Here is a 24,542-nt window from a genome sequence, read left to right on the forward strand (position 1 = left end):
CTGTGGAGAAAGGTCAGAATTGGTGGGGGTTGTGTGGTTTGAGAAACACGAGATACTCTTTCTTGAGAGGGGTGAGTGGGGTGGAGTTAATGCTGGGGCTAGAAACCTGCAATGACATCCAACCCCCAGCCTTGCTACAAAGGAGGGGAGAGTGTGGAGCATGGCTACTTTGTGGTGTAGCTTTGCAAGGACAGTCTTACCAAGGCAGATAATTTAATACCATGTGCCTGCAATTTAGGTTGCACGGGGTGAAAGGTTAATCTTAGTCCAGTCTAGAGTCACTGGAAAAAAGCCGGGACTTACCTTAGAACCTAACACCTGAGCTTTTCTCGTTAAACAAAAATGAAGATAGCAAAAAAAAAAGTAGCCAGGCTCCTATGCAATAGAAGGAAAAAAATGAAAAGAGACGTAAACATTTACCCAGCCTTTACAAACCACGTTTCCCTTTTATCTGTTGCAGTTTGTCTGCCTCTGATATTAACTCTCAATTTATAAAGAGCCTTGTTTGGGGACTCAGGATCCTTAAAGTATTAGGGTAGGTGATGTCTTTGAGTGGCTTTTGGCAACATTTTTCAGTATTGGATTGGTTTTCTCAGGTGGCTAAAAGCTCTAAAAAGTTAACCAAAGAATAATCCAGGGAAGAGAAAGTTATTCTTTGTTTCTTCTTGAAGTAACTTTGTAATGATTAGTTTAAAGTCAGGACAACAAAAGTGAATTTTTTTTTTAAAAAAAGGAGAGAGAGAAAATTCAGGCTTTGTTAATTTCCTTGGGATCTACAGAGTTATATTTCTTTTCTGGGCAGGAAAGCCCATAGTTCTAACCAAACTCAGTCTACCCTCCCCTAAAGTCACAGTCAGGTATAAATTATTTCTTAGTCACCGTACAGTTAAAAACAAAGCAAAACAGCGGCGCCTGGGTGGCTCAGTCAGTTACGCGCCTGCCTTTGGCTCAGGTCATGGTCCCAGGGTCCTGGGATAGAGCTCCGCGTCGGGCTTCCTGCTCTGCAAGGAGCCTGCTTCTCCCTCTCCCTCTGCTGCTCCCCCGTTTGTGCTCTCTCACTGTCAAATAAATTAATAAAATCTTTAAAAAACAAAAACAAAACAAAAATGTTTTTGTCACTCTATAGTAACTCACAGCTCCTTCTACACTTCAATAAATGACTTTCTTATTTCTCTGACCATGTGAACCGATCAGAACAATCTTCAGGTAAGTTACAGAGCTGCATCAGGGAGGGCTAAATGGTTAAAGCAGATCATCATTTCTAGTCCAAGCCAGGGACTGTCTGGGTAGAAGGGACATCATACTCTCCCCAAGAACCTAAGGTAATGGGTGATGAAAGGAGGAAGGGGGAAATTTGGGTTCCATCTAGATGCGTAAGTCAAAGGCTAGGAGAAAGTTTCAGTGACAAAATGATGGTGGTAAGAACCCAGGAAGATGCTGGGAAGAAAGGAGATAAACACAGAAAGGGGACAGGAAATAGAAGGCAAACTGATTTATACTTTTGCCCCTGAAGAACCCTCATTAGGAATTAGGATTCTCCATTTTCCCTCATAAAATATATGAAAGAAGAGGACACAGGGATTTAGCACAATTTAATTCATCATTATTATTTTTAAAGTAAGCATTGAGTTACCTACTCTGTGCCTACAACTGTCCTGGAAATCATGAGATATTCAAAAGAAACATCAACCTTGGCTCTTGCCTTTGACTGTATCATCCTCCCTGGGGGAAGCAAAAAACATGCACCGGAGACAGTAAGGAAATGATGTGAGGTAGCACTGGATTTTTTTTTGTTTGTTTGTTTGTTTAAGATTTTATTTATTTATCTGAGAGAGAGATAAAGCACAAGCAGGGGGAAGGGCAGAGGGAGAGGCAGACTCCCTGCTGAGCTCGATCCCGGGCGCCCCTGGGTAGCACTGGATTCTAATCAGGTCCTCCAGTTGCGGGACACATATAGCATGACAGGAAGAGAGGATGAGTCTCCTAAAACATGGCTTCCGTTAGATCATTCAGCCCATCTTCTTTCATGTCAGGTCCTAGATCTCCTTCCTGATAGGCAAGGCCCTGCTTGATCCCTGCAGACGGATGTTGGCTCAGTGTCCCCAAACAACATACCCTCCTTCCACTCTGCCCTCATGTAGCTCTGAATCTTCCCTGCGCTGCCCTTTCTGCCCAGATCATCAGTCCTGGGGCATATTTTGATACCCTGTCTCTGTCTACTGTTCTTTATTTGACCCAGCAGTTAATGCACAGCAGGAAGTGGTTATTGAACATGTGCCTCCTGGAGCTCATGAACTGAGCATTTAGGTGCTTTCCAAATACTTGGCACTCACATGGAGAAGAAATGTTTCATGTGTGTGCATGGCAGGGGAGGAGGGCTGCTCTTCACTTTGGGAAGCATCTATTTTCATGTGTCTGCAATCTGGAAATGTTCTACTGTTCTAAAAACTGAAGACTGACACTCCAGCTTCACTCAAAGTAGAAGAAAATGAAATTCTAGTTTAAGGAACATTGCTGTTCTTTCTCCTCACACTCTCTTCAACAATTACATGACATGAAATTTTTACCTTTTTTAAAAAAAAGATCTTTGAATGGAAAATGAGGTAATATTTTTTCCCAAGCAAGACTTCTTTAAGTTTTCTAGAATTTGATGTGCATCCAGAAGAAATGGGAACTCAGAAACATACATTTTTAAATAGTTCAATCAATCAATCAAAAAACCCATTCTGTCCATAGAAATGTAATATAAGCCATGTGTATAATTCCGTAATTTCTAGTAGCCACAATTTAAATAGTAAATTAGTAAAATTTTTATATTTCATTTAACCTAATATACCTCAAATTATTATCATTTCAACACACAATCAATATAAAAATTTTTAATGATATAACTTACATTGCGTTTGTCCCGAATCTTGGCAATCTGATGATTGCTCATCTCAGTGCAGACTAGCCATATGCGGCCAGTGGCTACTGTAGCTCACAGTGCAATGTTAGAACAAGAAGAGGATTCCAGCTTCATAACCTCATTCCTTGTTGTCACAAGGAACCTGGGTTTGGGAGGGTTGGGTGCCTTGCTCAACAGGATCTCCTGCTGACTGCATCAGACGCCTACACAGAGCCCCGCCACCCTCGCATTCCCCTTCCATGGTGTGTTTGCATGGGTGATGCAAACAGCTGCCTCAAAATGAAGCATGGTGTTTAGAGATATATATATATATTTAAATCACCACCCTCTAGGGGTGCCTGGGTGGCTCAGTTGTTAAGCATCTGCCTTTGGCTCAGGTCATGATCCCAGGGTCCTGGGATCGAGCCCCGCATTGGGCTCCCTGCTCGACAGAGAGCCTGCTTCTCCCTCTCCCACTCCCCCTGCTTGTGCTCCCTCTCTCTCTGTGTCTCTCTCTGTCAAATAAATAAAATCTTAAAAAAAAAAAAATCACCACCCTCTAAAACCTTTGGACCCCCACAACAAATATCTTAAAATTTCAGAATAGCCCAATATATACTATTTATTTATTTATTTAAAGATTTTATTTCACAGAGAGAGGGAGCACAAGCGGGGGCGGGAGGGGGAGAAGCAGGCTTCCCATGGAGCAGGGAGCCCGATGCGGGGCTCGATCCCAGGACCCCGGGCAGACTGCTTAATGACTGAGCCACCCAGGCGCCCCTATACTATTTTAGTACTTAGAAAGAGCAGCCCTGTAGGCCATTTGCTAATGCATGCCCCACGACCTACCTGTTTTCTGCTCAGCTGTATCAGTCTGCCGGGCACCCAGCAGAGAGAGAGGGCTAGAGGCCCAGAAGGCACTGCTGAGCATTGCCTGTCCTCCAGGGATATGTGGAAGTGGTACTTCTCCATCATGTCTTTCATCTCACCCACATCAGCTCCTGCCAGCATCCCGAGGACCAGGATGTTGCTTTCCATGATTAATCTCAAAGACCTTCAAATAACTGAGTGACCCTTTGTCTTCAATCTGCACATTTTGCAGCGCTTTATATTCTGAACCAAGCCAAAGCTGCTTGTGGGGAAAATGACCATTTCAAAAACAGAAAATGAGACCAATAGAAAGAGAGTGTTGCTTCCAATAATGAGGACATCTGGGAGTAAACCGAATAATGAGGGCATCTTTGCACCTGGATTGATGAGAAAGCAATTAGGCACATCATTACAAAAAACAACATAAATCTTTGATTTGTATTTTGTTTTCAATTGGGAGAAAATGGGTATGGTTCTCTAGGGATATAAATTAGAGCTCTTTACATCGAAATACTGGGGTCAAAGAGATGATAAATTTTATGGTAGTGAGCTCTGTAGTCATATTTCAATCTACAAAAAATGCCATCTTAGAGGCTGAGGTTTGGGGGCTACTGTTGAGATGCCCAGATACCATACTCAGACTTTAATAAAAATATATTTTGTCTGATTCTTGATTATTGATAGTCTGTATGATGATTGATAGTCTGTATGTATCATGCAGCCTTATCTCTGGGTCCTCTGAAGTATAAATAAGATAAAAAGAAACAAGATCAGCAGGGAGAAAAATCAGTGCCTATTTATATGTGTCTAGTCACAGGTCAAAATCAAGAACAGGACAAACTGTGTGTGTGTGTGTGTGTGTGTGAGAGAGAGAGAGAGAGAGAGAAGGTAGGTAGTTACGCTGGATAGCTTCTGTTTGTCCCTTGGGGTGCCCTCTCTGCCCTTCTCCACCTGCCCTATATGTCCTTAGAGGCCAGCTTAGATGTGCTACACGAACGGGCTTTTTTGCACCTGGCTTCCCATTAGGTTCAGCTGACGGGATCACTGGTAAAAGATGGGAGGAATGAAGGAGCATGAGATTGCGGTATTTATTTGGCCAGCTTGCTCCCTGTAGGGTCCCCTAGGCTGGCTGCATCCCTCAAGATCACAGCTTCTGTCACACAGCCCTCTCCATGCAACTCTATCGCCAGTTCTCTGCTTTCCAGTGGAGCCCATTAGGGTTGGTAATGGCACCCCCTGGTATCAGTTTCCAGGCAGGTATTCTCCTTGTTTCTCTGCACCCAGCCCACCCCTTTATAATCAGCCCTTTTATTAACTATTCTCCAAATACCTAATTTGAGTTTATCCACTATTTCCTTCTAAATCTTGATTGATAAAGTAGATATGCATACATTTCTTGCCCCAGAAACAATAGCCCTTCTCTCTATCAGCATGAAATGCCTTGAATTTTTCCATTGCACAGAATTTTAAGTCATTTCCCCAGAAGCAGACCCTGAAATAAGGATTTGGGTGCAAGAATGTTGTTAAAGAGATGCTCCTCAATTCTGTAAGGGAGTGTGGTGGAGGAGAAGGATGGGGAGGGAGGAATAAGATAGGGAAAGCAAAAGAGAAGGAACCAGCCAAGAGTACACTTTCAGGCAAAGTCTCAACCTCAGCTGAATCTTGAATGGAGCTCTGGAGCATAAACCACATCTCAGAATGTGCCCTGACTGGAATCAGGGGAGCTGGGCTTTCAGTCTCCTGGAAGGAGAAAGGAAGTCAGGGTCACAAGAGTGTCCAGGCAGAGCACCATCAATTTATACTTCATGTATATTCCCTGTAATTTGGAAGTAGTTAGGGAGGAAAAAAAAAAAAAAGAAAGTTAGGGAGGTGAGACATGCTGATTATTAATTGGCTTAATAATGGAGTTATTGGTAGAGAGGAATGAGAACTACCTCCAGATACTAAAAAAGCTTACAGCAGATGCTAAGGGGACACATCCTTTGAAAAACACTACATGTAATCAAATAGTATTTGCTTTTAATGGACTCAGTTAATACACTTTAATATTAGTAAAAATCAAATCAGGGCTCAGTCTTCTTAAAAAGCAGAGACATCTTTGTCGGAATCTTAATTACCAGATGCAGGTAGTAGTTCTATGGTGTGTGCATGTGGTTGGGGGGGGGAGGGGTGCATCAACACTTGCCATTTCCCTCTGAAGCTTCTCACGCTTGGAAATTTGTCATAGAAGCTTTTCTCATCTGCAGTTCAAACACTTTTTTCAGCAGGAATTTAGCTGAAGTTGAAATCACCATCTGGCATCTCATATTGAACCAGGTCCTTTGTGTGCCAAGAACTTCTTCTTTTGGCAATGACGTTGACTGTGATCTTTTGAAAATGTTTCTTGGGTTGGCAGTCTTGACTGAACAGAGCAAGCAGCCTGTCTTGGAATTTAGGAAGAGATATGCTGAGCAAATTGTTGCCCTGGGAAGAAAAGTGCAAGGTGAAAAGTTGAACCTTAAGTTTTGAAACCCCAGAAGCCCTATCTTTTATTATTGAGCTAAAACCAGCTAGGGGAAAAAAAAAATCCCAGGAATATGATTAGTAGCAGCAAAATGTTGCAAAAGACCTACAAAACGAGTATTCAATTCAGACCAGTAAATGCTATTTAAGCACTTTCCAGGTGTGAAGTAATATCTTCCCTGCTGTAGGGACATAAGGATGATTAAGAAGGGGTCTTTCCTCCCAAGTAATTCACCGTCCGGGGGCTGGAGGTGTTTAGGTGGAAACAAGGCCGAGGATACTGAGGAGTGTAGCTGATACTATCTGCCTCCTCCCAAATGCCTGGGGATCCCTTTTTACCATTCCAGGTCTCCATCAACTCTGACATACTTTTGCTTCCAATGGCTTGCACCTATGACTCCTTGAGCGGCTGCCCTTGAGTACTGCGAACATATTCAGAGAGCAGCAAGTCTTGGGAGCTGAGTTCCTTGCTAGTGACTGCTTGGTGTAGGGGTAGGAAGGCCCAGCCCCCTTGCCATAGAGCAGGGCATAAATTAATGTCCAGGCTTTCTCTACTGAATGAGGCTGAGCCACTCCCTCTGCGACTTTGTCTAAAGCCACCCTTGCTCAATCCCTTTCTCTTGCCTGTCTCCTTCTCTCATTCACTGGCCAATCTCTTCTGGGAATATTTCCTTAAGGAAACACTTCCCTGGGGCGCCTGGGTGGCTCAGTCGGTTAAGCATCTGCCTTCAGCTCAAGTCATGATCCCAGGGTCCTGGGATCGAGCCCCACATCGGGCTCCCTGCTCAGTGGGGAGGCTGCATCTCCCTCTGCCTGCAGCTCCCCCTGCTTGTGCTCACACTCTCTCTCTCCCTCTGACAAATAAATAAATAAAATCTTTTAAAAAAGAAAGGAAGAAAGAAAGAGAAAAAGAAAGAAAGAAAGAAAGAAAGAAAGAAAGAAAGAAAGAAAAGAAAAAAAGAAAGAAAGAAAGAAAGAAAGAAAGAAAGAAAGAAAGAAAGAAAGAAAGAAAGGAGAAAGAAAGAAAGAAAACACTTTCCTACAAATCCTCCTCTCAGGGTCTATATTTGGGAACCTGACCTAAGACAGGGGCATAATAAGAATAGAAACAAAATGGTATGAGAGCAAAGAAGGACTGACTAACTCCACCTGGATACCAAGGAGGGTATTTGAACTAGGCCTTGAAGGGTAATTTGGATTTTGCCAGGTAGATAGAACTGAGGAATGTCACAATAAGTCTGAGGAGAACACATATATGTGCAGCACTAAGGAAGGTAATGATGGGGAGTGACAGGAAATGGGACTGCTAAGGTAGGCTGGGGGTAGGTAACTAAAGATGAGTCTTGAATGTTATTTTTTAAAAGATTTTATTTATTTATTTGACAGAGAGAGAGAGAGCACAAGCAGGGGAAGTGGAAGGCAGAGGGAGGAGCAGGCTCCCACTGAGCAAGGAGCCCAATGTGGAGCTCAATCCCAGGACCCTGGATCATGACCTGAGCTGAAGGCAGACACTTAATGGACTGAGCCACCCAGGTGCCCCAAGTCTTGAATGTTATTAAAGAGTTTGGACTTTTTAAAAATTGGCAATAATGAGCCATTGTAGGTTTCTGAGCAGGGAAGAAACATGATACATCTCTCTTTTAGAATATATTTGAATGGAAATATAGAAGATGGGTTGGTGGGATAAGAGATACACAATGGAAGCCAGTTTTGGGGGGTGGGAGGGGTTACTGCAATATTTTGGGCAAGGATGATGAGGGACTGACTTAGGGCATGGGAATGAAAAGGGAAGGATGGATCTAGAGGTTGAATGAATGGACTTATCAACTAACTGTATGTAAGTGGAAAAACAAGAGCCATCAAAAGTGGCTAAATGTTGGTTTGGATCAAAGAGTGAATGATGGTGCCATCAACCAAGAGACAGAACCTAGGAGGAGAGAAAGACAGATGGGGGAGAGAAATCAGTGAGTTCATTTTTTGATATATTGAAATTGGATGAGACATCTGAAAAAAAATCCCTAATAACTCAAAGAAATTTGAATGAAATCTGAAAATCATCTGAGAATAAAGAACAAAGGAAAAAATGGAATATTGGGGAAAATTGGGATATTCAGGGACTCATGAAGTTCTAGTTCAAGGTTAGACCACAGAAACACTTTTTAAAATTAGCTCTCTGGATAGGAATCAGAACAACAAAATCAACAGTAGAAATGTGGACACCCTTTAAGAATAAGAACACTTAAAATTCACTTGTGACAACAGTGTAATGATTCAGTTTCACCAGGATTTTACTTTGCTGATTAAAACCAGAGTGGCGGTCTATATGGTCTAACGATTAAATCTAATGTATTAATTTTGTGTGTCTGTTTGGAGCATTCTATGGAAGCAGACACCGATGATGCTGGGGCTAAAATAAAGAAGAAACATGGTGTTTTAGTGTTCTCAACCTATTACTTGTCTACTGAAACATGTTGCTGGTGGAGAGACTTCTACAGTAATATTTCCATCAACTGACAGTGGCCATTTCCTTAATTATTGCTGTTCGTTTGTTTATGGCCTTGCATTGATTTAAAAAAAAAATCAATATGTCCATGCACTGTATTGACATTTCAAGCGGCACACAATTAGAAGAAAAAGCACAAGTCCAAATTCTTAAAAAATGTTTCTGTTTGAGGAAAAATCAACTTTATATAAGACACATTGTTTCAAAAGCCAAATGAATTATAGGGCACAGAGAATCCTCCCTACTCTGCAACAACGTTACATTTAAACTCTTCTCTTTTTGAGAACCCTTGATACTTAGAGAAACTAACACTTCCTTCTATCTTAGGTAAGATGTTGTAAATTTTAGACACGAAATTGCCCATAGAAATAATACAGGAAAAGAAGGTAGAAAATATAAGGAGCAAGAGAAAGAGGACACTAACTGTGTTCATTCATTCATTCTCTCTTCCTTCCTCCTTCCCTCTTCTTTCCTCCCTCGGTCCCTCCTGTTCTCCCTCCCCCACTTCCAGGAACACATGAGGACCTACTGTGTGCCAGGAAGTATACTAGGAGATAGAGACTCCATACTGAGCAAGGGAAACATACATGATCTCTACCTTCAGAGAATTTAAGTCTATCATACTTGATTTCAGATTCTACATGTAAATAAAAGATATATCTCTTGTCCTTCACTCTTGTTCTCTCACACCTTCATATTGTATATTAAAGCAGATTAGCTTCACCTGTTTTGGGGGCAAATGTGCCACGCATAACCCAACTAGGCCACCTTCATTTGAAATTCAACTCTATCATTTAATAGTTGTGTACATTTGGTCAAATGACTTAACCTTTTGACCCTCCCAACTCTTTAGGTATTAAGCATAGATAATAGCACATGCCTCATGGGACAGTTGTATTACAAGAATCAATTCATTTAGAACTTAGAATGGGCTCTGGTACACAGTGGGCAATCAAATGATGTTACCCATTATTATTTTTAGCTTGCACAGGAATAAACAGATGGAACAGGCCACATCTTTCAAAGAGCTCATCGTTTTGCAGTTGGAGACAGGTACACAGATAAAGGCAATAAAGTGTAGTGGGTGAATGATGAAGAAAGAACATTTAAGCTGTAGTCCAGGGTGGCCACAAAGAAGGGAGTGGTGAATTCTTTTGGTCAACTCTTTTGAGATGAATGTCATATCAGTCCAAAGTAGTTTCTTATTTCCCTGCCCATTAGGTAAATGATCCTTCCCTATTAGATGCTTGTTTTGCTTGCTTTATTTGCCCATAGTTATTTGACTGTGAATAATTATGTAAGCACAAACGCTGGCTTTTCATAAAAGAATTGTCCCTCTTTATTTACACCCAGAATAAAGGAGCTTACCATAATTGGTAAAACTGGGTTACCTGTTTTCTTGATTTCTTATGTTCAGTGGCATATTTCTTATAGAAATCAGAGTTGTTTGTGCAAAGGGAAAATAGGCCTTTTCGTATCCCAGGAAGTGGTCTTTCCTTTTGCTCATGACTGGCTGAGCCATGGCCATGTGGCTTAGTTCTAGCCAACAGGACCCGAGGTAAGCTGGTGGTTCTGGGAAAGATTTTCTCAATCCTCTGAGACTAGTGGAAGGAAACACTATCATTCTTCTCTGGGTGTTCCTTGTCTGCATGTGACGGCCGACACCGCTACCGCCGTTTTGTGACCACAAAGGGAGATACTGCTGATATCCTAAGGATGGTAAAGTAGAAAGATGGCAATAAAGTGGGTCCCTGAAGACATCTTTGAGCTACTGGATTTATCAACTTGAGACTTGATCTACCTCCAAACTTCTTGTTGTGTAAGAAAATAACCCCTTAATTGTTTAAGCTGCTTTTAGAGGGGTTTTCTGTTAACTTTCAGTTAACTCTTTGTGGTAAGTTGTCCAAGTATTTGGGGGCACTTCCCTGTAGAAAAATTATACATGTTCTCCCTTTTAAGCCCAGACATGGCCATATGACTTGCTTTGACAAAAGAAATATGAGCAATATGATGGGTCATTTCCAGAAATATGAGCAATATTAAGCTTCAAGAGCCCCATGTGGTTTGTCATGCTCCTTCTCCCCTGCCCCTATGATCAAGGAAGCCTGTTCAGATGGGGCCTCTGCCAATCTGGTTCCTCAGTAAGACCTTCTTGTCCCTTCCATGGGGGACTTTTAGCATGAACATGAAGTAAAGTTCATAATTCTAAGCTGCTGAAATGTGTTGTGACCACAGATAAATCTGGTTTACTTTGACTGCCAAACATCCCAAAAGCTATAGTGAAACAATGAAGTGAAGGCAAGAGCTTGAGATGCAGAAGCTCAACTCTGAGTTACTGCAAAAGATAGACTCCCCCTGCCCACTCCACAAACTTCCTGTTCAGTGAGAGGAGCCTCAGAATGGTAGGTAACTTAATCTGAAGAATGCTGTAAAAATGTCTTCACATCGATGCATTATTCAGAGTAAATTAATCACAACTTATTAAGTGTCTCTCTAGTATCTCTGAGCTCACCTCATCACTTTGCCCCACCGAGCTTTTCTGTAATGACCCCACTGTGCTCTCTCCTAACCACATCCACCTACACACCTTCCTAGGGGGCTGGGTACTGACTTCATAATCAAAGTGCTGAATTTTTGATGCACAAATAAGAAATGAGGGTGATGCCTTGGTGTGTGGGACAGGAGAAGGTTGAGGGTGATAGCTAACCCTTACACAGCACCTGTTCTATGCCAGGTGCCATCCTAAGCACTTTATGCACAGTAGCTCCCTCTCCCTTACTCCCCACCTTCTGAGGCAAGTATCATCATGTCTTCTTTATAGATGAACAAACAGAGGCACAGAGAGAGGTTACGTGACTCGTCCAAAGTCAGGCAACTAAAATGTGGTGACACTCAGATTCGATTTCAGGCAATCTGGCTCCAGAGTTGTGTTTTTTTTTTTTTTTAAGATTTCATTCACTCATCCATTCATTCATTCATTCGGAGAGTGAGCAAGCAGAGGGAGAGTGACAAGCAGACTCCCTGCTGAGTGCAGAGCCTGACCCGGGCTCGATCCCATGACCCTGAGATCATGACCTGAACCCAAACCAAGAGTCGGATGCTCAGCCGACTGAGCCACCCAGGCGCCCCTAGAGTTGTGTTCTAACTGTGATGCTTAACCAAGTTCTTGGGGCGGCAGTTCTTGGAGAAGCAAGAGGTTAAGAGCCCAGTGCAGCTTCACCTGACTGCAAACCCACCTGGGTATTGTTTCACAATTTGCAAACATGTCTACGTCCTGGTTTTCCTAACTGTTAGATGGCACTGCTTAGGGTTCCGTCCTCTGTGAAGTAACTGAGGCTTGTGAAGAACCCAGCATTGAGCTGGGCCTTGCTAATGTTACCGAGGCTGCTGTAGCTTCTAGGACAACCCCCAGAGAGGGCAGAAGTCTCGGGCATATGAAAAGTCATGCACAAATACGAAATGACTGTGTGGAAATTTCTCTAGGAGTCTGTAGGAGGGTATGGATGATAAGGTGACAGGACCTAGGAAAGGCTGTCTGGAGCATCATTTCTGGGATCTGCAGACAGAAAAGCAGCTCAAATGCACTTGGTGCATTGGAAGGAAGGCTAGATAAGCCATTTGTTCCAACTGTGACTTAAGAGGGTTGGGGGGGACATTTTCCTGAGGCCTGAAAGGTGTGCATATATATGCATATGAGTAGGGAGGTGAGGGCAAGGAGCTTGGACATAAAATAGTTTCAGAAAAGCTTTGGAAATGTTGCTAAAGAGAGAGAACTTAGTTTGGGAAAATGCAGTTAACTACCAGCCAGTCCTTTAGGTTGTGTCTCTAAAATATGTTGCGAATTTGAACACATCTCACTGTCCCTGCTAAAGCCACTGCCCGCAGCCTACTTGGGGCCACCGTGTGGCTCTCCTAGACTCCCACGTCAGTCCAGCTGGTCTCCCTGTTTCCATTCTTGCCCCGTCCCATCCGTTTGCCTCACAGGAGACATATTGATCTTTAAAAGAATGCAGTCAGTTCCTATGGCTTCTTCTCACTCTTAGAATAAACTCCAAAGCTTTACTACGAAAGTTGGCTCTAACACCTGGATCTCATCTCTCACTACTCTCCCTGCCAAGTCCAGCCCCACTGGCCACACTTCTGTCATATGAACACACCAAGCTCCTCCCTGCATTCGTTAGTTCCCTTTGCCTAAAATGCCCCTCTTCCCCTCCCCCAACCCCAGGGTCCCCAGCTCTTTGCCTTGCTGACTCCTTGCCTTCCAGTGACCTAAGCATCACTGCCTCCAATTTCCCAACCACCCTGTTTGCTGCCCCTCACCCTCTCTCATCACCCTCTATACCATTAGCAGATTTCCTTTCCTTCACAGTACTCATCACTACCTAAAATGGTCTTATTCATTCATTTGCTTATTTACAGGGCTGTTGCCAGTTTCCCCCATTAGCCTGACTGGGCCTTGTTCACTTTGTTCATGGCTATATCCCCAATACCTCGATAAGTTCCCAGTGCACAGAAGTTCCAGAACCTAAGAAATAAGTAATTTACATTTAATTTCCATCAGTAATACATTTCAAACAATTTACTTATATGCCCCAGTGGAAAAAAGGAGAAAAAATTAATTGTATTTAAATTTAATTGAATATTGATGTATTCTTTGGATGATGGCAATGGAGTAGTGATATTTGAACATAATTTTGTGAGGTTAATCTACTCCTAGAAAATCTGAAATTACATGCGGTTCAGAATAAATTAGTTTTACATAGAAAATTAAAAACCCAGGAGCCATGATTGATAGGTTCCTACATTTAAATACTATGAAAATATAAAATTTAAATACTATGAAAATGTAAAATATAAACTACAACATGTCTATAATAAAGAGTTTATAGTTAGTAAGGGCAAACAATGCAATGTCAAAATCTAGCTAACCATATTCTCTTTACTGATTTCTTTGAATAATATAATGGTACTGAATGTTTATTTGGAGTCCTTTGAAATATTAACATTATACCTGGGTATTGATGACATTTGCCCGTTTGCCTTATTTCTGGATTAGATTCAACAATTTTATATTTAAAGATTCTTAATGGAGAGCTCTCTGGGACATAATCATCTTCAATCCACATATGACTAAATTTGGTCATACTTGCTGATTGTGTATAGAGCCCCTTTCTGAAAAGTAAATATTAATGCTGCCTGGTTTTGAAGAAAGAACCCTTGGGGCACCTCTTCTTTCCATTTTTAGACACCTCTGTTAGCTGCTTTAGCACTTGGGTAGAAGTGTTTTTAAAGGAGCCTGTGAAGATTTGGAAAAGATTTTATTTTTAATATCCCAGATTGCATTCTCTGCATTTGGTTGGTTTTGTTACATGTGCCCCATCTGTCTTGGAATATGGAAAACTCAGTAGGGGAAAAAGGGAAAGGGCAAAATTGTTTCCCTAGCTCCATAAAATATCTAAAAATTACTTCACATGCAAGATCTGGCACATGGATTCCTTCACTTCTAACTTCTACACGACCCAGGTGCCTGTCGATCTTTCCTCCAGAGCAGGGAGAGGAGAAATTGTCTAGTTACTCCCTGGTTAGAAAGTGTGCAGAGTTGAAAGCCTTTTTACAAAACCTCCACTTTGAAAGACTTCTGTGAGACTTCTTATCATTTTAGGTGAATTTAATGAACATACAGGTTGGTTCTGTTATTATGAATACCCTTAAAGTGAAATCAATTTCCCGGCTGGCTACAGTTGATCTGGGATTTCTGATACCGTTCTTTAATGTTTCACGCTAAGTACTGGATGAAAAAAATCTGAAGAAACAAACAAAACATTTCTTTGCCTATCCCCAGCTGCACCTGACAGTGAAAGAAGTGGAAATCTTACTCCTCACTGGACATTACATCCAATTTCAAGCTTCTATTATCTTTGTTAAAAGCCACTGGTGAATACCTAGTAAGGTTTTTTGTTTCTCTGAAAATCAGCTGGTTATATTGGTAACTGGAGCACTTCGTGGACAGGGTATCTGGGAGATATAAGTGCTTTTATCCATCCTACCACTGTTGAACATTATATTTATGCATTTATTGAGGGTCTCATAACCTTGGAATGTGGAGACTTCTGGAGACTACAGATCTTTTATGATGTGTGTAACACCAAATAAAATATGGATTCTTCAGTATCATCTTAAAAGGGACTTAATCTGGAGCTATGAAATAACACTTCTTTCATGTGTGTTTATCTGCAAAGGAACAGAATTAATCCTTCAAACAAGCAAAACAGCTCCAATTTTATGAGCCTACTGAATTGAGATGATGCTAGTATCCTGGTTTGTTAATTTGGGGAGGATCATTATTTTAGAATTATTATAAATGAAGTATTGTCAATCAAAAGTGGAGCATTGGAGAAGGTGATATTTAAGGCTGGCTTTACAGTTTACAAAATCATGGCTCAAGCTGATAAACTTATACATTAGTGTCTAACCCACATAATATCAAATTTTCTCATATCCTGTGAGTCATCTGAGAGCTCTGTTCACTTGTCATCAATATCTCCTATCCTGTTACAAGACCTTGTCATCACCTAGAGCTGTTTCACCTCTGACATCTTAAACTTTGAAATTCTACTCTGACCTCAACCCTATACCCTTCCTCCCCTACGCCACCATCCCTCCCATCTTCAGTCTTTTTTTTAAAGATTTATTTATTTATTTGAGAGAGCCAGTGAGAAGGGAGAGGGGCAAAGGGAGAGAGAGAATACTGAAGCAGATTCCCCACTGAGCATGGAGCCCGACATGGGGCTCAACCCCAGGACCCTGAGATCATCACCTGAGCCAAAATCAAGAGTTAGCTGCTTAACAGGTGCCCCCCATCTTCAAGGCATCTGGCCTTCAGTCTCCCCAACTAACAGCCCCCAGCCCTCTTGGTTTTAAGGACATTATCATCAGATACAATCTCTTTACTCTTTTGACTTAATGGCACGCCCAGTCAACAAATCCTCAACTTTGGATCCATCCATCTGTTTTCTTTGGCCCCTGAGTATTACTGGAGAAAATCATGTAACACATAATCATGCCTCAACTGGGCACTCAAGAGCATCTGAAATTCAAGACAATCTGACCACTCCTAGTTGGTTCCCTGTATAACTAACTAACCTGATCTGAGACACATGGGACTAGATAACATGAATCACAAACACTTAGGACAGAACTGTATTGCATATATTATGTATATATTCAAAATATATAATAAAGTTCATTTTCTCCCCTCGATTTCATGTGAGCCAAAATTTCCCCATTTTGGGGGGTATTTCCTCTTATTTTCACTTTCTTTTGCAGTTTTCCAAATAGATTACTTCTTCTTTTTTTTTTTTTTTTCAAATAGATTACTTCTTAAAGAGTTTAGAAGAACAGGAGCGCCTGGGTGACTCAGTTGGTACACACGTCTGCTTTCAGCTCAGGTCATGATCTCGGGGTCCTGGGAATGAGCCCAATGGCAGGCTCCCTGCTCAGCAGGGAGTCTGCTTCTCCCTCTCCCTCTGTCCCACCCCTCCCCCTCCATGTTCTCTCTATCTCAGATAAATAAATAAAATCTTTGAAAAAAAGTTTAGGAGAAGGCTAAAGAATTTATGATAAACAGAAAATATTTACTATACACCTACCGTGGGCTAAGCACTATTCCAGGGGCAGGGAGACAGCAGTGAGCAAAATACACAGTTCTGCCCTCAGAGAGTTTATATTTTAGTAGCAAGGGACAGCAAATAGGCAAATTAGTAAAATATATACTGTCAGAAAGTTATAGGCGGGACTGCAGAGTCCTAGAGGGCAGTGGAGGTTGTGAGCTGTGCTATGGAGACACGGCTTCCTGTACTGGGTACGAGTATGAGCCAGACTGCCTGGGTTCAAATCCCAGGTCTGGCACTTACTACATGTGTGACCCCGGGCAAGTTCACTAATATCTTTATTACTCAGTTTCCCTATCTGTAAAATGAAGATTTTCACAGTACCAGCATCACAGCGTCGTTAAGAGGATTAAATGACTTAATACACAAGTAACATTTCCCCTGGTAGGCACTACACAATTGTCAGCTAGTTTAAATAGCTGTCTCATCCTGGCTCCCACCCTCCCCTTCACAGCCGGTGCCCTCTAGGCAGACATAGAATCGCCTTGAAGGGAAAGCTCCTTGCTGGGTGAAGTCACTCACTTCCCAGGCCCTGAGAGAGGCCCTAGCAATGTGTTCATGGGGAGCTTTTATCAAGTTTGTAAAAGTAATATATATATATATATATATATATATATTTTTTTTTTTATTATATGTTAATCACCATACATTACATCATTAGTTTTAGATGTAGTGTTCCATGATTCATTGTTTGTGCATAACACCCAGTGCTCCATGCAGAACGTGCCCTCCTTAATACCCATCACCAGGCTAACCCATCCTCCCACCCCCCTCCCCTCTAGAACCCTCGGTTTGTTTTTCAGAGTCCATCGTCTCTCATGGTTCATCTCCCCCTCCGATTCCCCCCCTTCATTCTTCCCCTCCTCCTATCTTCTTCTTCTTTTTTTTTTTTTTTAACATACAATGTATTATTTGCTTCGGACGTACAGGTCTGTGATTCATCAGTCTTGCACACTTCACAGCGCTCACCATATGTATATATATATTTTTTAAAGTAAGATATTTTAATTGCACTGGTTAAGACGCCGCTGTGTTAGGTGGCATTGAGGTGGCTGCGGGCATTTGGGGAGTCAGCTAACGAAGTAAAGTTGGAGACACATTTAGTTTGAGTTTAGTGGGGAACATCTATGTGTTTGGGTCACTTCCACATTAATTTCAGTTGCTGCCGGCCATCCCGGCGTGGAGGCAGCTCCCAGGCCTCCTACCACCCACTGCGCCGTGGGTACGGGGTGGGACATGGTGAAGGGAATGTGTCCCATGCAGGCTGACAGCAGACGCACGGGGGTTGAGGGGAAAACAGGGTTTGAAAGGTGCAGAGCCAGAAGCTGGTCTTCTGGAAAGCTGGAAAGTTCTTATAATCCTCTGACGTATAAAATTACAAGTAGAGGATTTGGTTCTCAGGGCATAGTCAGAACAGAAATCAGGAACATACTAGATAATGCAACATTAATAATTATTAATGTATTTTGATGGATTGAATGCCCCCCCCCATTTAGACGTTGAAGCCCTAACACCCAATGGGATGGTGTTTGGAGATGGGGCCTTCAGGAGGTAATTCGGTTTAGAAGAGGTCATGAGGATGGGGTCCTTATGATGGAGTTAGCGGCATTACAAGAAGAGACCAGAGAGCTTGCTGTTTTTCTCTTTGCCCTGTGAGCATAGCCTCTGCAAGCCAGGGAGGGCTCTCACCAGAACCCGACCCGGCAGGCACCTGGTCTCAGACTTCCCGGCCTCCAGATCTGGGAGAAGTAAATGTCTGTTGTTTAAGCCCCCCATCTAGGGTATTTTGTTTTAGCAGCCCAAGCTAAGACACACATTATACTTCTTTTTTCTTTTTGAATGGGAATCACTTTAGAGAGAATTGTAATTCTTGCATTTGCAGACCAGAACCCCATAGCAGTACTACGAACAGCAAGCGTGTGTGTGAGGTGGCAAGCTTTATGCATCCCACCCAACGATATTAAAAAATAAATTTCAACCAAGCACATGAGAGGAAATATTGAATTCTTCTACTCTCTCTTTAGAAAATATTACAGAATTATTTTCATTTTGAGATCATCAGAGTCTATAGCCGTATATGTAGGGGCAGATAAAGTATTGTAGAGACCTGCCAGTCAACGAATAGAAATCAGATTATTTTCTGAATTTTACAGGGTTTGTGATGTAATTTGTGTGACTTCTTTTCTCATTCTAAATAATATCCATTTTGTCCCTAATTTTGATTTTGTAAATTGTGTGTTTTTTCTTAAATAGGCCCTCCTCCCAAACTGCATGCATTTCAGGCCCACAAGCCCTGGACCCACTTCTACCAGGAGGAAACGGGAATGAGGGAATGCTTCGCTTTTCCTTCTCACCTCGTCCACACTGAGCTGTGTGTTCTGTTATACTTAACATCTTCTGTCCTGGAAGAGGACCAGATGGCCCCACTCGTTCCCTCCCCGTGTGCCCTGATGGCCTCTGGCCCCCGACCCTACTCACCCACCTCTTCCAGCCCCTCTGTCCCCACCTTGGGATGGCTCTCCCCTGGCTCTCCCCTGTCACCACAAGCACGCTCAAAAGTGCCATCCCCTGATTCTGCCCACCCACTCCCTGCCTTCCTCTGTTTTAGAAGCTTCCTGACTCTTGCCCTCTCTCTCCATTAAATGTTTTGAAGAGAAGCTCCTATATATGGGCCTCTGCTTCCTCATTCCTCCCTGCATTGAGATCTGGTTTCTTGCAGCTTTTGGGAACCGTTCCCTAGAGTTGTCACTGCCGGCCTCTGGCCACTGGTCCTCATCCCAGGGGGCCTCTCAGCTGCCTCTGCCAATGTCTTCACCACTCTCCCCTGCATCCTTTCGGTCCTGGCCCCCATGGCCAGTTCTCCTGGTTCATATCCTTCCCCCTGACCACTTGATCTCGGTTTCTTTTGCCACTCCCTCTCCTTCCCAGGTTCCCTTAAGTACCTACCAGTGTCCCCCAGGCTCCGGCTGCTTGTCTCCCCATCTCCCACGCTCTTCCTGGATATGCCTGTTGATTCTGTGACAGGTCTCTGCTTGACTCTGCAGTGAGATTTCTATTCCTGCGGTCGATCCTGAACTTTGTAGCCACGTTTCCAGCTTTCCATGGGAAAGCTCTAACTGCTTCTCATACCTACCATCTTCACAAATGAAGATCCTCCTCCCCATCCTCCCCAAACCTCTCCTCCCTCTGTGTTCTCCATGGTGGAAGGTGCCACTGTGAGTCACCCAGGTACTCTTGGAGCTTCCTTGCTTACCTCCTTCTCTCTTGCTTCTCATCACCAACCATTAACCAGTATGACTTATCTTACTTTTCAGTCAGGTGTTCTTTTTTTTTAAAAATATTTTGGGGCGCCTGGGTGGCTCAGTTGGTTAAGCGACTGCCTTCGGCTCAGGTCATGATCCTGGAGTCCCAGGATCGAGTCCCGCATCGGGCTCCCTGCTCGGCAGGGAGTCTGCTTCTCCCTCTGACCCTCCTCCCTCTCATGCTCTCTGTCTCTCATTCTCTCTCTCGCAAATAAATAAATAAAATCTTAAAAATAAAAAAAAATAAAAAAATAAAAAATATTTTATTTATTTATTTGACAGAGAGAAAGAGAGAGCACAAGCCGGGGGAGGGGGATCAGCAGAGAGAGAGAGGGAGAAGCAGACTCCCCACTGGGCAGGGAGCCTGATGCGGGGCTTGATCCCAGGACCCCAGGATCACGACCTGAGCCGAAGGCAGACGCTTAACCAACTGAGCCACCCAGGCATGCCTCAGTCAGGTGTTCTTAATTTTTTTTGAATCATTAAACCTCTCGGCAGCATGGTGAAGACTTTGGATTGCTTCAAGAATAATGCTTTTTAGGGGCGCCCGGGTGGCTCAGTCGTTAAGCGTCTGCCTTCAGCTTGGGTCATGATCCTGGGGTCCTGGAATCGAGTCCTGCATTGGGCTCCCTGCTCAGTGGGAAACCTGCTTCTCCCTCTCCCACTCCCCCTGCTTGTGTTCTCTCTGTCAAATAAATAAAATCTAAAAAAAAAGAAATAATAATGCTTTTTAGAGCATAAAATACAATACAAAGGATCACAAAGGAAATATTTTTTTGGAAATATGGTTTATGAAATTATAAAAAGTTTTGATATAGTAATACCTGTAATAATGCACTAATATAGTATTAAATACTCAGATCCAATGTCAGGTCTAATTACCATTATTTTAAAGTAGTGATGAACACAAACGATAGTCAGAGATACTCGCTGAAATGTGAAGTGAAAAATCTGTGATTTCTATTGATGACAGAGCCATAAATATTGCTAATGTTGCTATAGTAGGGTTTTTATATTAATCATCAGAGAATATGATACATTTTAGTAAGAGAAAGGTAAAAATAAAGATATAATGTTTCTCCCCTACAAGATTACAAACCCCTTGAGTTCTTTCCAGGTTAAGAATGCCTGCTTTAAAATGATCTCCGGCACTTGCCTCCTCTTTTCTGTTCCTGCTGCCACTGACCTAATTAGGGTCCTCTGTCTGCATGGAATCTCCACAGGCCCCTGATTGGCTCCTCCCCTCCCTTTGAAGCCTGATTTTATTATTGCCCTCTGCCCAGCATACCTGAGCCGAACCCCCCCCCATCCCGTCCCCTAAACTGGGTGCTGAGTATCAGGCCTTGTCTCCTCAGTAGAGCTCAGATTCATCTACCTTCTCCACCTGGCTTGACCGCCTCACTTGTCCATTAGATGGCTCACAGCCACCTTGCTCCTGCCCTAACTTTGCCTCACCCATCCTTCCAGAAGCACAGATGTCTCTAAAACCCAAATCTGATACGACACTCCATTGTTTCCAATCCTCTCCCCATCTTCAGTATAAAATTTGGGTTCCTTAGCATCCTGTGGCTTCTGCCCACCTTTCCACCCAGCTCCTGCAACTCTGTTCCAGTCACCTCTCACTTCTGGAGTCACCCAAACTGGAGGATAATTGGGGGTTAGAGCAAGGGCTCTGGAGCCAGACTGCCTCAGTTCAAATCCTGGCTGCACCACTCATTACGTGTGTGACCTTGAAAAAAATCACTCCATCCTCCGTGCCTCAGGGACCTCAGCTTTAAAATGGAGCCATAAGAGCGCTTGCCCCACAGGGTTGTGAGAAACACACACAAAGTGTTCAGAATGGGGGGGGGCATGATGTATAGAGAAGCTCAACGACAGAGGGACCCTGTTATTATTTAATGTTTGCCTCATGAGGAATGGACTTTCTCACGTTTTCTGCTTGGCCAATGGTCCTTTCAGACTCGGCTCAGGCATCTCCTCCTCCTGAGAACCTTCCGGAACCTGGGCTGGCGGGGCTGGGCGAGGCTCTGGGCTCTGTGGCCCCCACCAACCCATCACTTAACTGCATCCCGCACAGAATGTGTGGTCCTCTGGGTGCGGGATGTGGCTCCCTCCCTTTGTAACCCAGGAACTGCACAGGGTGGGTGTTGAGAGGCTGAATGGATTAAAGAGAGAATGCAAATCAAAGGACAAAGTGTTAAAACAAAGAGGAGCCAGTTCTCTCCTATTCTCCTGACAATTTGCTTTTCCAAGTATCATATACAGCGTGGACTTACCTGACCGTTTTTCTGAGAGGTCCTGTCTGTAGTGAGCACTTCCCTGGCCAATTCTTGGGCCTGATAGCATCAGGCTTCTGAAAAAGAGGAAAAACCTGCAGTGTGTGGGGGGAGGGGGGTGCACAGGTCTCAGGGCGACTAGGAAGCCCTCAGCCTGCTCCTCAGGAAACAGACATCCAAGGACAGGATAGTCACTTAATACTCTTTTAGCAAAGGAGACTACAACAGAGAGAGCAAGAATTGAAGCATAGTTTTAAGAACGGAAGAGAAAAACCTGCTGTGTGAGCCCTGGTGGAGGGCATATCCAGAGTGGTGATGACCCTGACTTTAGTCAGAGCTGTCCTCATTCTTTCCTTTTCAAACATGATAAAATAATTCATGTTTCTTGGGAAAAGGTGAAACAATGCAGAAGGGTAGAAAGTAAAAACAAACAAAAACCCCAAACTGCCTATTCCCCATGGCAATCTCTGCTTCTGTGCAGATTTAAAAACACACCCAGGGAGGCTTGCAGTTGTGTTCAGTAGGGCTACAGCCATGCTCAAAAAATCAGAAATGTAAAGTTACGCCTGGATTTGTCCAGAGAGACAAAATGGATGGAAATGCTTACCACACTTTTTTTTTTTTTTAAATAGCGGAAGGAAGAAACGATTTAAAATATGACACGTACCAGGAGCCCTCTCCATCAGAGATGGTCTGCGGTGTTGACTTTCGGCTGCGCCCCCCCTCGCGGTGACCCCGGGAGAAACGGCCCCCGCTCCGAGCGCGGTCGGGAGGGCCCCGCATTCGGGCCGCCCTGTGCGGTCAGGCCGCCTACGCCGGGGCCGCCAGGGTTCAAGTTCGAAAGGCCGGGGTCGGAGGCCCGCGGTGGGACGAGGGAAGGCTCGCGGCTTCAGGGCTGGGCTGGGCGCGGGGACCTGGCCGCCGAGGCGGGAGGAGGGACGTGGGCCCCGGTGCCACCTTCCCTGGCAGCCCCGTCCCTCGTGCCCCCGGTGCGGGCAGGCGCGGGCGAGGCGAGGCCCTGGGCGCCGGGGCGGAGGCCGGCAGAAGCCACAGCGCGGCGAGCGGAAAGCCCGGAGCCGGGAGGGCAGCCCCGGCCGGGTCTAAACTAAAACCCGGCCTCCCGGCCGAACAAAGGCCTCTTGCGAGGCGCAGCAAGGCGGGCGGCCCGGGGTGCTCCTTGCGGGCGCTTCTGGGGCCGCGGGGGGGCGGGGGGGGGCCCAGACCCTCCTTGGCTGGGGTGTCATTGCCAACACCCGCTCGGGGTGGACCAGCCTGCCCTCAGCCAGCACCCCCATGCTTTGCTTCCAGGCGTCTCTCTCTCTCTCTCACCCTCGCTTGCGGGTGAAAGATGGATTGGCTGTGGTACCTTTGTTCCCGGAGTGCCCAGCCCGCGGTGCGCACACAGTTTTCAGACAGGCAGGGCTGAGACCCATCTTCCTCTTTGGGGAGGAAGAGGGTTTAAAGGAAAGGAGCCCTTGGAAACCAATTTGCTCTAACAGTGTTGTCGGGGGCAGTCCACAGAGGGTTCTCCCCCAGAGGCGGTCCTGGTCACCTCGTGCCCGCCAAGGAGGAGCTAGCTGGCTTTCTGCGGGGTGGGAACACCTTGATCCGCTCCCGGGCTTCACCTTGGACTAGTCAGAGCGACCGTTGTCAGCTTTAAAATGCTCCAACTCCCACGTGGATTAAAAAAGAAAAGGGTCGCGGCGCCTGGCTGGCTCGCTCAGAAGTACAGCAGGCAACTTTTGATCTCAGGGTTGTGAGTTCGAGCCCCACGTTGGGTGTGCAAAAATAAAAATTCGTAAAAAAAAGAAAATCGTCAGTAGGAAAAGCAAAAACATTTGGGAAGTAAGGAAAGTAAGCACTAACGGGGAGCAGAAAACATGCTAGAACAGAAAATTCTTCTAATGTTTAATTTTAAAGTCTTTTAAATAAAGTGTTTCTGTTGGGGTTATAAATGATTTTATTTTATTTTTTATTTATTTTTTAAGATCTTGTTTATTTGACAGAGAGAGACAGCGAGAGAGGGAACACAAGCAGGGCGAGTGGGAGAGGGAGAAGCAGGCTCTCTGCCGAGCAAGCAGGGAGCCCGATGCGGGGCTCGATCCCAGGAAACTGGGATCACGACCGGAGCCGAAGGCAGACGCCCAATGACTTAGCAACCCAGGAGCCCCGGGGTTATAAATGATTTTAAACAGCTAGCGGGCTTTCGGCCTCCAAGCGGTTGCCATTGTTTATGCTCCTCATTGGCTCACTGCTGCCTCCCTGTGTCTGATCTGAAAATCACAACACAGTTTTCTGCTTCACAAATAAATGGTGGATCCCCCTCGCCCCACCAGTCCATTAACTCCCATGACAATAAATCACACAGAATTAAAGCAATGCTTAAGCTTGTTAGTGAGAGCTGTATGACCCAGGTGAGGTTTTAATAAGTCTTTCGTTTTAGAAGACATCATTATATCACCTTTTTTCTTTTTTTCAATTCATCCTGCCTTTGCTGGGAGGATACATCTAAAATTTAATCCTTAGAGGGAG

At 44.1% G+C, this 24,542-nt stretch overlaps 1 long non-coding RNA gene across 1 annotated transcript; it reads right to left on the reverse strand.

Moving 5' to 3' along the window:
• Positions 1 to 5,604: 5,604 nt before the first annotated feature.
• LOC144378851 (uncharacterized) lies at positions 5,605 to 23,165 on the reverse strand. The gene is made up of 3 exons (XR_013440689.1): positions 22,678 to 23,165; positions 22,011 to 22,087; positions 5,605 to 6,220 (listed from the first exon to the last, which is right to left on the reverse strand). It is a non-coding gene; the product is annotated as an uncharacterized LOC144378851 (long non-coding RNA).
• Positions 23,166 to 24,542: the final 1,377 nt, after the last annotated feature.

Source organism: Halichoerus grypus, chromosome 8, assembly GCF_964656455.1.
Source record: "Halichoerus grypus chromosome 8, mHalGry1.hap1.1, whole genome shotgun sequence".
NCBI classification, from domain to species: Eukaryota; Metazoa; Chordata; class Mammalia; order Carnivora; family Phocidae; genus Halichoerus; species Halichoerus grypus.